The sequence below is a fragment of the Lepidochelys kempii genome, chromosome 5 (assembly GCF_965140265.1).
Source record: "Lepidochelys kempii isolate rLepKem1 chromosome 5, rLepKem1.hap2, whole genome shotgun sequence".
Classification (NCBI taxonomy): domain Eukaryota; kingdom Metazoa; phylum Chordata; order Testudines; family Cheloniidae; genus Lepidochelys; species Lepidochelys kempii.
In genome coordinates this window covers 11,747,720-11,762,838 of record NC_133260.1, presented here as the reverse complement: position 1 = coordinate 11,762,838, position 15,119 = coordinate 11,747,720, and the positions used below count along the sequence as shown (strand labels likewise).

At 48.3% G+C, this 15,119-nt stretch overlaps 1 protein-coding gene across 2 annotated transcripts in view; it reads right to left on the bottom strand.

The window, feature by feature from the left end:
* The window catches only part of SETBP1 (SET binding protein 1), a 325,358-nt gene extending 311,481 nt beyond the window's left edge, over positions 1-13,877 (bottom strand). The window contains exon 1 of one of the 2 annotated variants that reach the window (XM_073343442.1): positions 13,095-13,877. The gene's annotated coding sequence lies outside the window, so the exon portion shown is untranslated. The remainder of the gene's footprint in view (positions 1-13,094) is intronic. The other variant, XM_073343441.1, reaches the window with a different exon arrangement.
* Between the last annotated feature and the right edge of the window lie 1,242 nt (positions 13,878-15,119).

Sequence of the window (15,119 nt, the reverse complement as noted above, 5' to 3'; positions counted from 1 at the left end):
AAAGGTTCTTCTGGCCCGACTGGCTGTGTGGAGAGCTAGAATTCTAGTGGGAAAGCTTATTTACCTATTTTACAGGCCCCAAGGGCTGGGCTAGTTCAGTCTTTTAAATGTTTACCCAAATCTTTTGAGATTCACAGTGATAGGTGATGATCAATAACCTACTACAGGTGCATCACATTCTCTGAAATAAATTCCCAGCAGAAAGTGTAACCACTAGCAAGGCTTGAATTTGAGGAAGGATAATTCACAGGTGAATGAGATGAGTTTCAGAGAATTTAGCATTAGTCCTTAATTAGGGAGTTTTTCCACGCTTTAGCTGATAAAGGCTATGTGCTAAATTCTGCTTATGGATGTTCACACATCCATTTCAATGGGATTCATATGCACATAGCTAAGAGCAGGATTTGACCCTAAGAGTTGTGAGCTCAAGAGCTTGCTCTGGATCATGGACATCCTAGACCTCTCCAACAATAGGATATGAGTTTGTTTCCTTCTGTTGCTTCAAGCAGCTACACAAACTCTCCAGTGTGGAAAAGTCAGAACGGTAAACTGACTAAACAGAACATTTGCTAATGACTGAAACAGCATCCACGCACTAGGTGTTTGTGGGGAAGAAGTGCTACCGAATTTGGGATTCTACGTGTAAGGAAGTGCCAACTCTGTGCTCTCTTTGCTCTTTACACAACAATAACTATATAAAGAAACCAGACAGGAACAGCCACATCCCAAATACTTGTTTTTACTAAAGATACACAAACATGCACCATACAAACTGCTACTCTGGCTGATTTCTTGCAGCTTCTAAAACACAGTGAGCACCTCTAGATGGCTCACAAACTATTTAAAGGGATACTCCTCTAAGCCTAAACACTACAATACACAAATTGAAGTCTCTACTGCAGCTACTAAAGCTTCTCTCTTTTCATTCATAGAGCTCAAAGTGCCTTACAAAGAAAGTAAATACAATTAACCCTATTTACATATGGGGAAACTGAGGCACAGACAGGGGACGTGTCTTGCCCGAGGTCAGCGGTGGAGTCCAACTAAAGCCCAAATCGGACTCCCACTCCAGTGCCATCGCCACTGGATCACTCTTTCCCCATGTGAGATACACTTGCAATTTAACAGCGAAATCCCTAACCACTGATAAAACAACAAAAACCCAGGAAGCTTCTCCACTTCATCCATTTAAAATTGCACAAAGCACTGGGGAATATATGACAGTATTTGACGTTCATGTATCACCTTTCATTCCAAATGATCCCAAGCTCCTTCACCAATTATATACCACCACTGAAATGCAGCTACCTCTGGGGTGGAGGCCACCAGACCACATACAGTACACCCAGGGGAAAGTTTTGGCCAAAGACACTTGAAAAGTGTCACTTAATCTTCAGTGTCCACACGGGGCAGCAGGAGCTTGGGTTTTAAAGTCTCATAAAAAAAACCTGAGGCCTGGTCTACGCTTAAAAGTTTTGCTGGCATAGTTATAGCAGTTGGAGTGAAAAAAAAAAAAAAATCACACCCCAATACAGCAAAAACCATCCTGTAGATTCAGGGATACTGACAAAACAGTCCTTGCCACAAGTATAGCTTATCTCATATATGGAACTGGGATAGGCTATGCTGCCAAAGGAATTCTTCTATAAATTGCATCCACTCAGGGTCAGTTTGCCAGTATAGCTATACCAGCAAACCCTTTCTAGCGTAGGCAAGGCCTGACATACCGGAAGCAGCATGACACTCAGTTTATCTACTTTGGGAAAACAAAGAAGCCTCTCCTAAGTCCACTAGTTTCAAAATGTCGAGGAATTTCATGCATAATGTTCAGACCACTAAGGGTACGTCTACACAGTGATAAAAGCCTCTGGCTGGCCTGAGTCCGAGGACTGGGGCTCAGGCTCTGGGGCTGAAAATTTGCTGTGTAGACAATTAGGCATGAGCTGGAGTCCAGGCTCTGGGACCCTGTGAGGGTGGAGGGTCCCAGAGCTCAGTCTCCAGTCCGAGCCTAAACATTTACACAGCAATTTTTAGCCCAGCAGCCCAAGTCAACAGAGCTGTGCCAGCTGTGGCTGTGCCAGAGGGCTTTTATTCCCATGTAGACGTGCCTTGAGTTATCTCCTCTGGCCACAATACTCTAAAGGGAACTCCCCGGCATTGCAGGGCACTGGAAAAGGCACCATGACCACTCTTTCCCATCTCTGCGACAGGTTCTACAATAAACATCCTTCTGCCCTTCACCTGTGTTGGGCCTATCACCTCCATCACAGGAACAATGGGGAGGAAGACGTCCCTTTCAAGCTAAACCAACCCACAGAATCAATAAATAAGGGACTGTCGATGTCTTGGTAATGTACTTTTGATACAACTCTTCAAAGTTTGACCGTCAGTCTGGTTGGCGGGTTGTTTTAAAATAGAACAACAGTTCCTACATGCCTGTGGAGGCACTTTTCAATATTTTGTCTGTCTAAACAAACACAGATGAAGGGTCAGATCCTCAGGAGATATAAATAAGGCATAGCTTCAGGGAAGCCAGCGGAGTTCTGTTGGTTTACTAGTGCCAACCGTCTGGTCAACAAACAATAAATGTAACCTTCACTCGTTTTCACTGGACTGCTACAATCTAAAATCTAACTCTGCTCCAAGCCTGTCATCATTTTATTGGTGCTCAATAAAGTGCAAGGCAAGTATGAATCAGGACGTCCCATAAAGGGACGTTCAACAGTCAAATGTCAGAAAGGCTGGGGATGGACTAGGTAACCCACTGTCTAGATGTATCTTGCAACTATGTGATTCTGCAGATACCTGTGTACACACACACACACAGATAAAGAGATAAACAGAAATGAAGGCCCATAATTGGGAAATGTGCCTCCATAATTATGCAGGCTTGTTCGTATGTGTATTACACACACGCGTATCTGTCTCTTCAACATAGAGACATTAAATGGTAGATTATGGAATCATATTTGATTCCATAACTAGGTTTGAGACTCCGTAATTCAATCAGATAAGTACCTTTCTATGTAAGTACCTATCAGAGGAGCAGTGAAGGGAGGGCCAACTGAATGATCAAACAACGGACTCCACCATAAATCACAAAGCCCATAAAAGACACACTGCCCCCAGTGCTGCTGCTGCAACAGCAGGAACCACAGGCAAGTGTTGAGCAGTGAATGGCAGGGTAAATGCCATCCAAGGACAGCCCCTGATGCCCATACCCAAGGTGGGGTTCTGAGCCTGCACGGCAGCAGGCATGCCGGAGCTCCCCATTTCACGTGCATGTTGAAGACTGATTGTGTCTAAATGGGATGCACTTAAAATGACACAAATATTTTTTTCATGCACACAATTGAAACCTAGTGATTATTTGCAAGTGCATCCTTCCCTTCTGCCACACACTCACCACCCAACTCAGAGTGATGTGTCTCACCACCCCTAGAAAGCAATCAAACACCATCTCTCCCATCCCCAAGTGCCTGTCACAAAAGGGCAAATACTTCACTGACTTACACTCTCTGGGCCAACGCTGCTGTTGAAACTGGTGTAAATGAACTTTCGTTAGATTTACACCTGTGCATCTAAGAGCAGAATTTGACCCACATCTCCCCAGGGAAGTCAATGGGTTGCATGGTCCTCTGATTTGTATTACAGGTGCACCTAGAGGGCCAGACTGAGATCACAGCGAGGCACAGTGCAAACACAGTGGAAGATCGTCCCTGCCCCAAGCGGCTTACACACTAGACAAGTCAAGAGCTGAATTGATTTGCCCAAGATCAAACAGCAAGTCAGCAAGAGAGCTGGGAACAGAACGCAGCTCTCCTGATTCCCAGGCCACTGCCCTCTCCCCTAGACCGCGCTGCACGGAGTATAACGCACCATAGCAACAGACATCGTGATCCAGGCCCAATGCAGTCTATAATAGTATGGGCCACCACAGGAAACAAGCTATTTCTATAATAACAGCAGAAAGCTATTTGGAGGACAGCAGCAACCTGACCTGAGGAGGGTACTCTGGATACCTGCTCAGCCTAGATGATCACAATGGTCTCTTCTGGCCTTGGAATCTGTACTGGAAGTATTCACAGCTACTACAAATGGAAAGTTTATAGGTATTTAGGATAAGGATATAGAAGTGGAGGCCAACTATGGAAAGCAAACTCCACGCAATTCCATCAGTTCTGTCTTACCAAACTTCCCTAGTCTGACCCGGCTCTTGGAAGTCTGCCATCCAACACAGTAGCCTGATTCTAGCACAGACGTGGTAACACTCTAATCTCTTTCTCTCTCTCTGATCAAACATTCCCGGCTGCACCCAGAAACTTGCCGAAAATGATTTCTCTGCATAAATCATTAAGGAGGGCTTTGTTTTTATTTATAGCTGCTGCCACACTTTTTTTTTTTTTTTTGAGAGGGAGGGTAGAAGGGGTTGTGTGGGTTTTTCTTTTCCCCCCGATGCAAATGCCAGGGAGGCCAACACTCACTCTTTCAGGGCAAAAAAAAGTGTATTTGATCGGGGATGCACAATGACTGGGCTAGGCATCCTTGCCACAACCCCAAAGCGACGGCACAAGGCTCAGAGGTGAAAGTAAGCCGGTACGTCCCAGGACCGGCTTTCCGAGAGGGCAATTTAAAGCCCTGGAGTAGCGGCGGTGGGCTCTGGCGGGGATTTAAAGGACCCTGGAGCTCCAGCCGCTGCTACTGCCCCGGGGCCCTTTAAATCCCCGCCTGAGCCCTGCTGCCCGAGCCCCTGGGTAGCGATGGCGGGGCTCTGGCGGGGATTTAAAGGGCCCCGGAGCTCCAGCCCCTGCTACCCTCCCGGGGCCCTTTAAACCCCACCTGAGCCCCGCTGCCGATGCCCTGGGGTAGCGGCAGCGGGGCTCTGGAGGAGATGTAAAGGGCGGGGGCGGTAGCGGCGGCTGGAGCCCCAAGCCGTTTAAATCCCCGCCTGAGCCCTGCTGCCCGAGCCCTGGGGTGGGGGCTTTGGCGGGGATTTAAAGAGCCCCGGAGCTCCAGCCACCGCTACCGCCCCCGCCCTTTAAATCCCCGCCGGAGCCCTGCTGCCAAAGCCCTGGGGTAGCGGCGGTGGGCTCCGGCGGGCATTTAAAGGGCCGGGATGGTAGTGGCGGCTGGAGCCCCGGGGCCCTTTAAATCCCCGATGGAGCCCGGCCACCACTACCCTAGGGCTCGGGCAGCAGGGCTCAGGCAGGGATTTAAAGGGCTCAGGGCTCCAGCAGCTGCTACCACAGCGGAGCCCCAGGCCCTTTAAAGCTCTGCCAGAGCCCAGAGCCCCGGGGTAGCGGTGGCAGACGGGAGCCCCCAGGGCTCCTCAGTGCTTTAAAGGGCCCGGGGCTCCGCTCCGGTAGTGGCAGCTGGAGCCCTGGGCCCTTTAAATCGCCCCCAAGCTCCGGGGCTCCCAGCCGCCTCTGCAGCTGGTAGCTCGGGGGTGATTTAAAGGGCTACGGCCTTCCAGTCACCACGATCACAGCTGGAGCCCTGGCCCTTTAAATCAAGATTTAAATTAAAGGGCCTGGGGATTTAAGGCCCTGCCTCTTCCAGTTGAGGCAACGCCCCCTGCTCAGGACTCCGGCGTACCGGTAAGTCCTCTAACTTACTTTCACCCCTGACAAGGATGCACAACAAGAAGACTGTGATCCAGTGTCTGGCCTTCACCTTGGCTACACGCTGTCCAAAGTGTCTCATGTGACCAAACTTTGTTTATTTCAAATGAGATCATGCCTGTGAAAGGTTGGATTTTGAGGGGAGCTTATCACAATGTGTTTTTGTTATTCAAAACACTATTTTGTTATTCAAAGCCCTGACAATGACCCAGATTCTCAAAGATCTTTAAGCACTTAGTGCCCACTGATTTCAACAAGAGTTATGCACCTGGATACCTTGGAGGACCAAAGTATTTGGTCCTGTACAACACACATATAAGGACTGTCCTTGCACCAAAGAGTCTACCGTGTCAAGGAGCGTCTGAGATATGCTGGGACACCAAGAGGAAAGTGTTAATTTGGAAAGTAGATGGCGGTAGTTTAGTTTTGCTTCCTTTCGTTATCCTCTTCTAAAGAGCTGGAGCAGAGAGGGCCTTTGATTGTCATTGATTAGAGTTGAGAGGAGAGGAGCTGGTGCATTGGAACTGGGAGGTCACAGCTCGGAAGTGTGATTCCTAGTGGGGGTAGAGAGACTCGGGCTGGTGCGGTAAAAATAGCAGTGCTGACGTTGCAGCCCAGCGGTGGCTTGCACTAGCCGCCCAAACTCGGACCTAAAGGGCTGGGTGGGCTTGGACTCAGCTAGTCGCTGCACCATGACTCCTCAAAGCTGCTATTTCCTTGTTGAATTGCATCTCCACATGTGTCCATTGGGGAGGAAGGCAAGGGAGACACAGGCCCAGCATTACCATAGTTAAAGACCAAGCGCTGCCCTCAGTTACTCCCCTGTAATCCTACTGTCTTCAGTGAAGTTTGATAATATACTTGCACGAAGGCAACGTTAGTGGTTTGAGCATTGGCCTGCTAAACCCAGGAATGTGAGTTCAATCCCTGAGGGGGCCATTTAGGGATCTGGAGCAAAAATTGGGGATTGGTCCTGCTTTGAGCAGGGGGTTGGACTAGATGATCTCCTGAGGTCCTTTCCAACCCTGATATTCTATGATTCTATGATTATCCATTCATCTTTAATATGCAGATTTCCTGACATTTGTGCTTAGCTGTGCCAACTTTCAGTTGCATCACTGCCTTTCTTGCATATAATTTCCTGAGTTTTTTTAATTAAAAAAAATTCCCGGGTCTGTAACTAACACTATCCATGTGCTGAGGCACAGTAGAACCTGCAACTATCATTACGGCCACACTTTAAAACTTACAAGGCTGCTAGTTAGCCAGGGGCAGGCTATAGTCCATTGATACTGCAGCCCAAGTACAAATATGGTACAGAGTTGCTAGAATGTACCCTTAAAATGGCCTAATCCAGCCCCAAATCGGTAGAAAGTCTCCCATTAACCTCAGCAAGTATTTTATTAGGCCCTAAATGTATATGGACGAAAATAGTTCCAGAGATTGCTGACTGAAACATCCACTGGTATTAAGTGAGATTGTATTAATTAGTAGCACAGCAGGGCCCTGATTAAGAATAAACCAACTTTCTTCAAACTTATCTTGCATTTTTGGACCCAGTGAGATCTGCTAGCCATACTCAGTTGGAAGAAAATCAGTGCAGTAGTCCTAAAAGTTATGAACATTTAAATTAGGCAAGCTTTCAGAGGCTACCACTTATCCAGCTGAACCCTTCTGCACAGTGCATCTCTAAGGGCACATCAACAGACAAAGTTTTCTATTGGGCATATTTGATATGCAATTTTCAAATGGCCATAACTTTTGTGACTCAAAACTTTTTTTCTCTCACACCAGGCAAAGGCAGAAGTTTGCAACAAGCACTACAGGCCTACTAATTTATCTGTTCAAATTCCAGCTGTTGTCCAGTCTAAAAGTGTGAGGTTAGACATAATTCAAAAGGCAAAGGTGATTTCCCCCTACTCCCACACCTTTTCTGAATCAATTACATGGCAACTGACAACAGGAGGGAATTTGCTCAACCTTTCCCTCCCCCATCCCTCAGAAAACTCCATCAACCAAACAACACTTGGAATTGTTCAATGCAATATGTGAAAGTTACATATGCAAACACGGGTTGATAACTGAAACCAGTTAAGACTAATAGGTGCCCACAATAATACTTTGCATGTAAACAGCCTTATTCATCTGAGGACCTCAAAGCACTTATCAAATGTACTTAATTAAACCTCACAACTTCTCTGATCCCTTATGGAAAAGCACTAAAGAATTGAATGGAACATTATAGCCTGGGTATTGAATATTGTTACATTCCTGCTACAGAATTCTATAGGAAAAAGTATACAGAAAAGATTTCATTCCCTAGCAAATTAATAAGACTCCAGATTAATTTCTATAGAAGTCTGTTAAATTCATTGAGGCCCAGAAGTTCAGGCCTCTCTCCATTTGATTTAGATATAAGATAACAAAATCATAAATAAATTAATAGTAGCAGGTTGGTTTTAACATCCAACTATTACTTTACCACAACTTGCCGCAATGGCAAATTATTTTTTTGTGGTTTATACCACTATCCTCCCCTGCGCTGGTTGGATGGCCTGGGATACGAAACAAACCCAGTGCCAATCCAAAAGGGGAAATGGTCTCTTTTCCCCACATTCTAGATGATAAACAGAATCCCCTTCTCCCAACTCTTTGCCACACTTCCGCAACTTGTGGAAGACATGTTGGATTGTTCCCGGGCTTTTGTCTAACTTAACTAATGTTGTTGCTTTCCTCGTTCTCCACGTCCAATTAAATGATAGTGCGGAATCCAGACAGCATGTTGGAGAGCTCTGCTTCTTCACAGCATCCTGTAGATTTCTAAGCAGGTCAGAATATGCAACAAACTTTTCAAGCAATGTCAAGCGAAAGGTTCATTCTTAAAAAGAAAAGAAGAGCTTTGAGCCTGGCTTATGAGCAGTTGTGTTAACAATGCACATCTGCAATTTGGTCATGTGTCTGAATAAAACTGGGGAATGGGCCCAACCCATAAAAACTGGATCCACTTTCAGATCAGACAGTGTCTCAAAGCTAAGAGACCTGGTTCCAGAGTTCTGACTTAGGACCATCTCTAAATAAGATGGCAACTTTCTAAAAGAGTAATTGTATTTCCTCCATGATATTTTAGGGGAAGAACAACCTGTTGACGTTTTAAGGTGGAAAGTGACAGACTAGAACTAGAAAGCCAGCAGCAAGGCATTGTGGGTGCTTGCCCCCAAAAGTTCTCTTTATGCATTAATCCACATACACCTGATATTCCATTGATGGACTTTTCCAGACTCCAATTTGAGATTTATTTTAACTCATTGTCTCCAGACAGAGAATGCTGATACACTAACAGTCCCTAGGTTCCTAGTGAGCAATGTGTAAAACTGCAGGCTAGATTTTCAGGTGGCTTTCACCTAGCCTTTAACTGTGTGGGTGGAGATTTTGCATGAGCACCTATTTGCATTATTCTCCATGTGTGTGTCTAACTGCTGGATTTGCATGCACCATAATTGTGCATGCATACAGTATAGACAAAGAAAGGCCACACTGCAAAAAATCTTATTATTTTACCCTGGTGCACATCATTGATTTTAAAATGTAGCACACTTTTGTGCAACTTTTTGCCTTGCCTTCAAAACAAACTCAGATGCAAAAGTCTTTGAAACTCCTCTCCTTACAAAGATCAGCTAAACTCTGGTGACATGTAGTTATTCTAAGGGGAACTGAGGGAGATCATCGGGGCATATTGATAATAATCACTCATCAATGGAGATATATCAGTTCCACCACAGTAATCCTTTGGACTCCAGAACTGTGTTATGTGATTCATTAGACAATAGCATCTCTTGCTATTGGTTGGGTCAAGAGTCAAAACTGCAACATAATTGAAAGTCTCCAAGCACAAGGCAATAGTTTTTCAGTCCTGGAGGGTGTTGTCCAAAGGGGAAAGAAAACAGAAGGGAAAGATTAAGTATGAGCCATTGAGCCCTACTGAGAGGGCAGAAAAGTCACTAGAATTGGGATTAGCCAAAATCTTGTAATGAAAAACAAAAGCCCTGTTGGTAGGCTGGTATATATACCTAAGAGGTGTGAGGGGGCAGAGGGGGGAGGCTGGAGGGCAGAGGAGGGGAAAAGGAGCTAAGAGGGAGGGAGGAGATAGTCTATAAAAGGGGATTAAGTAATAAATGAAGGCAAAATTGATGTTCTTACATTGTAAAGAATTTATGGTCAATAGATGCTCAGTATTATTTTTAGTTAATTGGAAATACCAATTTGATTAATTTGGGATCCGGTTCATTCTAAGTGTTTGAATTGAACTTATACTGAATAACAGACCTTAACAAAGAAACCCTATAAACATCAAATAGAACTAAATGGCTCAACTGTTACTATTAATAATCAAAGCCTTTATTTCTTTTGGTTGCCAGCACCTACTACACATTATAGCTTTGCGCAAATCTAACACACCATTTCACCATATTTCACATCGCTCATCCTCTTAAAATGATAATGTGTTAATCAAGGCTGGGTTTTTTTTGGCAGGAGCCAAAGAGCTCAAGCAACTTGAAATAACATCAGCAAAACATTATTTATTCCCCAGCCCAAGTTGCAGAGAAAACAGAGGTTTTCTTGGCTCCCTTACTTCTCAATAGATCTCTGGTTTCAATTAAAATGTTGGGTCTGAGAAGTTAAAGAAAAAAAGTCAAAGCCAAGAGTGGACGGAAGAGCAATCTCCAATCCCTATGTGTTTTTCTCTCTTTACATAACCATTCCCATCACAGCAGAGATTAAAGTACAACTACATTGTTTGCAGAACTTGTTTTTAACCATGCTTCTCTCTCTACTGCCATAGTCGTCTGTCTGCAGGGGCTGTTTAATCAATTGTTACCATTTGGGTCCATAATATTAAATAGGGGATTGGATTTGCCGGCAATTCTTTACCCCTGAAATCCTCCTGTCAATAAGAAAGGAATCAAATGACTTCCCCTGACAGCAGAGGACCAGCAGGATCAACATTTTACTCGCCTAGAACATACTTTTAATTTGACAGATGTACATAGAAGGCAATACACTGCTGACCCAGTGGCATGTCGCAGCCTGGGTAGACTACTGGAGAACCTCTGCTACTCAAGCTGACTCAGTCGACTGGCTTGTTTACTCCTAGTAGGTAATGAAACACCTTCATCTGCAGTATTAAAAAGAGAAATATTGTTTCCCCTGGAGTGTCCCCCTAGTACATTTGTTTGCCACCTACTCCTCCCAGTGCTCAACTCAGATTACAGGATTGCCTCTCGCGGCCACAACTGTGCCTCGGATACCCGCAAAACCTTACAGACCAGGGGGAGAGGTGCGTTAACTAGCAGCCACACGCACGGAATCGATTTTTATGCGAACTTTTCCAGCGCTCAAATCTAGCCCTTGCCCCCGTCTGCGTTTCACAGCCGCATCTCCCTCTTCCTCCACCCGCCTGCGAGCACTCCGACTCCGGAGCGAGCAGCCCAGTCAGCAGCTATCTTAAGAGACATATAAAAACACACGCCGGCACAGACGCAGTCGATCCCCGAGGCATCAGGGCAGAGAGATAAAGGTGTCTGGGCGATCCTGCCCTGGACTGTCACAGCCGCCACGAGAGAAATTGACCTGGAGCCTGTTCAAGACAGCATCTGAATTCTCTCCTCCTGCAAGGGCATCTCCCGCCCTGCCACATCCCCCCCCCCCCCCAACCCATTCATCCCCTTTCTACACCCCCCTCAGCGTCAATTAGACGTGAACTGAAGACAGGGGCTGCTCCCTGGCCCCTGCTTGAGCCAAGTGGATCAAGCCTTCGCGCCCAGCTGGGGACGGGGAGCTTTGGGCTGGGTGGCTGGGTTCCGTCCCGGGGGCAGATCCAATGTCTGCCGCTCACAGTCCCAGATCCAGGGGCGGGGGGGGCTGGCTGCGGGAGCCGAAACTGACAAGCGGTGTCAGTTCCCTTTGCAGGTTCCTTTTCGGGGCGATCTTTGCCAGGAGCACCTCGGCCCCCACAAATCCAGTTTGACTTTCCATGCACCCGGACAGGGTCCCACGTTCGGCCGCAGAGAACTTTAGAAGGGGTGTGGGGGGGGGGGCTGCTGGGGGCGGCGGGGCGCGATTGCTTGTACCGGGAAGCTGCTGCTTTAGGGGAAGAGTTTCTCGCGGCAGATTGCCCTTTTAGCATTAGACGTCAACCATGAGATTATCAGTGCAGTTTATTTGAAGCGGAAACGAATCGGAAATCCTTCTCCCAACTGCCTTTTTAGACATAAATACACACACACAGGCTGTCCCGTCGTGGCCTGTTTATTCCGTGTGTGTCATGCTACGCACACACATGTCCACGTACATCACACACACACGATCATCACAACGTGAGGGGGCACCAGCCCAGCTTCAGGCTCAATAAGTCTTATCTCCCACTGCCAGGCAAGGGAACTTGTCCACTACCTCCAGTTCAAACCAGGGCGCTGCTTGGGGAGGGAAACGAGGGGTGAATGTCACCATGCCTTGATTTGACAATAGCAGCTCTAATCTGCAGACTGATTTTACAAGCTAGCGTCTTTTCCTAACCTCCCCCCCACCCCACCCCACCCCCATCATCTGGCTTTTTACATGCCCCAGCCCCTAAAAGCTTTAACTCCGGTTTTGCCCTGGTTTTATTTCAGGGAGGTGGCGAGGAATAATCGGGGGAGGGGGCGTGTATTATTAAGAACGCGGTTACTTCTGAAACAAACACGACGGGTGGGTGGGGGGGGGGAGATCCTGCGTTGTTAATTACCCACCCCCTGGCTTCCTGCACACACACACACACACACACGTTTGTTACTGGAAATCGCCGCTTTTATGGAGTGCGTGTCCTTTTCAATGTCAAAATAAACCCAGATCCTTTCAATGGGCTGGTGTGAAGCGAACACAAACACACAAGGGCTTTTAAGTCCTTACGTGAACTGTATTGGATTTAACACGCAGAGAGAGACACCATCCCATCTATAGCTATTACAAAATTCGGGTACACTAAGAAAGGAGGGTGGGGGGAATCCCCAGCAAGGTTATAATGTTGCTCTCTAGCTCCACTTAACCGGCAATTTACAAAGGGGGGGGAGAAGATCTGCCAACTCCCCCACACGCGCACACACTCCTGCCACCTACCCCACACCACCATCAGAAAGGCTTCAGACAGACTAGGGAAGGGAGGTGGGCGTGCAGGAGAGGGGGAACGAAACACATTATACAAACTCCTCCAAAATGCACCCACCCCAGCCGAAAGAGGGGCTCCGGGGGGGGGGGTAGGAAATCACCTACACCCGGAATATAAATGCACCCAAATAAAGACCTTCCCGCGCCATTGCAAAGTCACCAAGGGGGGTGAGAGGCAGGCGACCGACATTAACTTTTGCATGCAGCCCAAAGACAACAAACCCGCCCGTGCAATCCGGAGCGAGATTTCCCCGGCGGCGGGTGTTTACTAACCCATAGCCCCCCACGCCGGAGCGGGGCTTCTCGGCTTCGTCTCTCGGCTTCCCCCACCCGCGGCTGGGTCTCTTCTCTTTTTTAGATCCCGGTTCCGATCCCTCGCCGGAGCCCCCAAAGGTGCTCTCGCTCGTGCTGCGGCAAAGCCATGGCGGTGCTCATCTGTCAGATACGGGGAGCACACGGGCGTGTAACACGCGCAGAGGCGGGGGGAGGCGGGGGGAGCGATCAGGGCCGGGGGGAGGGGTTGGGCGGGGGGGGGGGGGAAGGCGCGGGGATAGAGAGAGGGATGATAGAGAGATAAATAGAGAGGGAGAGAGCGAGCAGGGGGGAAAATGGCGTCTGGCAAGCCGGAGTCAATCACATTCACAGTCCCGGCTCATTTGAGCCGGATCCGAAATAATAAAAAAAAAAATGAAAAGGAGAAGGGGGGAGGGGGAGAGAAAGGCAAGGGGGGGGTCAATGCACCGGATCAAATCCTGGCTCCGCAATGGATGGAGCTGCTCCCGCGCTCGCCCCTGGCTTTTCTTTTTTTTGCTTGGTTTTAAAGGGATGCTGCTCGGTGGGCGGACGGCGCGGCTCCTGGCTGCGGGTTTTCCGCCCCCCGGGCGCGCAGAGCGGGCGGGTCGGGGGGTCAGGGCGGAAAGGTTTCGCTGATCGCGGCTGTTTGCCCGGGGCTGCAGCGCTGCCTCGGTGGTTGCGGCTGGCGGCTTGCTCCACGGCTCCCCCTGCGCTCCGCGGGTTGCTTCGGCGGCTCGGGTCCCGGAGCGGAGTAAGGGAAAAGTGCGGGGGGGGGGGGGGCAGGATATTTTGTTAATGGGGGGAGGAGAGAAGCGGGGGGGTCCCTGCTCCTGTTGCCCGGCCGGATCGCTGCTTTGGGGAGGCAGGCGGAGAGTCCACGCGGGGGCTAGGGGCTGGGTGCTGCCTTTTGCTCTCTTGTGGGCTGCACTGTTATTAATTTGTTTTCCCTTAAAGGAGGTAGGGGCGGTGATGAGTTGTCTCAGCCGATCACTTTGAGCTGGTGGCTTCCTCTCTCCGTGCCGGGTCTGGTTTTCTCTCTCCCGGAGACTTGCAGCAGTAGTAGGTTGCGTTGTTGTTGCTGTTTTAAAGGAAGGATCCAACACACAGCCCCCCCCCCCCCCCACACACACACACACAAGGGCTGTAATGCTCAGCGCCGGGTTCATGTACTCAACACTGCCACTACCTGACACGACAGCGGCAGTGTTGGGGGCAGGGGAGAAAAGCCAGAGAAAAGAAATAGACAGAGAGGGGGAAGAGAAAACCAGATTAGTTCTGTTTACCCCACCACCACAACGCGGGCACAGAGATTTCAGCCCCAGAGATTTATTTTAAATAATCGCATGCACGGACCATGCTCCTGTGACCTAGGATTGCTTATACACTGCTTTCTGGTGGGGAGGGGATTATTACAGTCTTGGGGGGCCAGGCCTTACACACAGGAGTCAGTTGTTACTCGCATGAGTAATCCTATTGAAAACAATAAGGGTGAGTGAGGACTAAAGAGGTGGAGCCTTTACTTAGAAATGTGCATGCCCATGAAATTTCATATGCAACCCCGGGGGGGGGGGGCTAGCCTAAAATATCTTAGGTTCCTCCACATTAGGGTTTTCTTATTTTATGGAATTACATGGGATACCCCATCCTGTTTAGATGGTGCCATGTGTCTTAAGAGCTAGGCTACAGCCCACCTGCAAAGGATCAGGGTGTATAAAGGGAGCAATGATACAAGGAGCTTCTCCCCTTTGTACCAGCATGCAGGCACCAGCCACAAGGACAGCCCTTACAGTCCCCTGAGTGCGGAGACTACCTGAGGCTAGTTACCTGAAATAGGGTGATCCATCCCCATCGGACACAGGGGTGTGTGCATGCTATACACCCCCTTCAGAGTGTAGCAGTCCGGGGGCTTCCTTAGAAGTCCCTCCATCTGAGAGCTCCAGCTGGATGGTGAGCTTCCACTTGTCCTGTAAGGCACAGTCGAGCCTGGAATCATTTTCCGCCCAG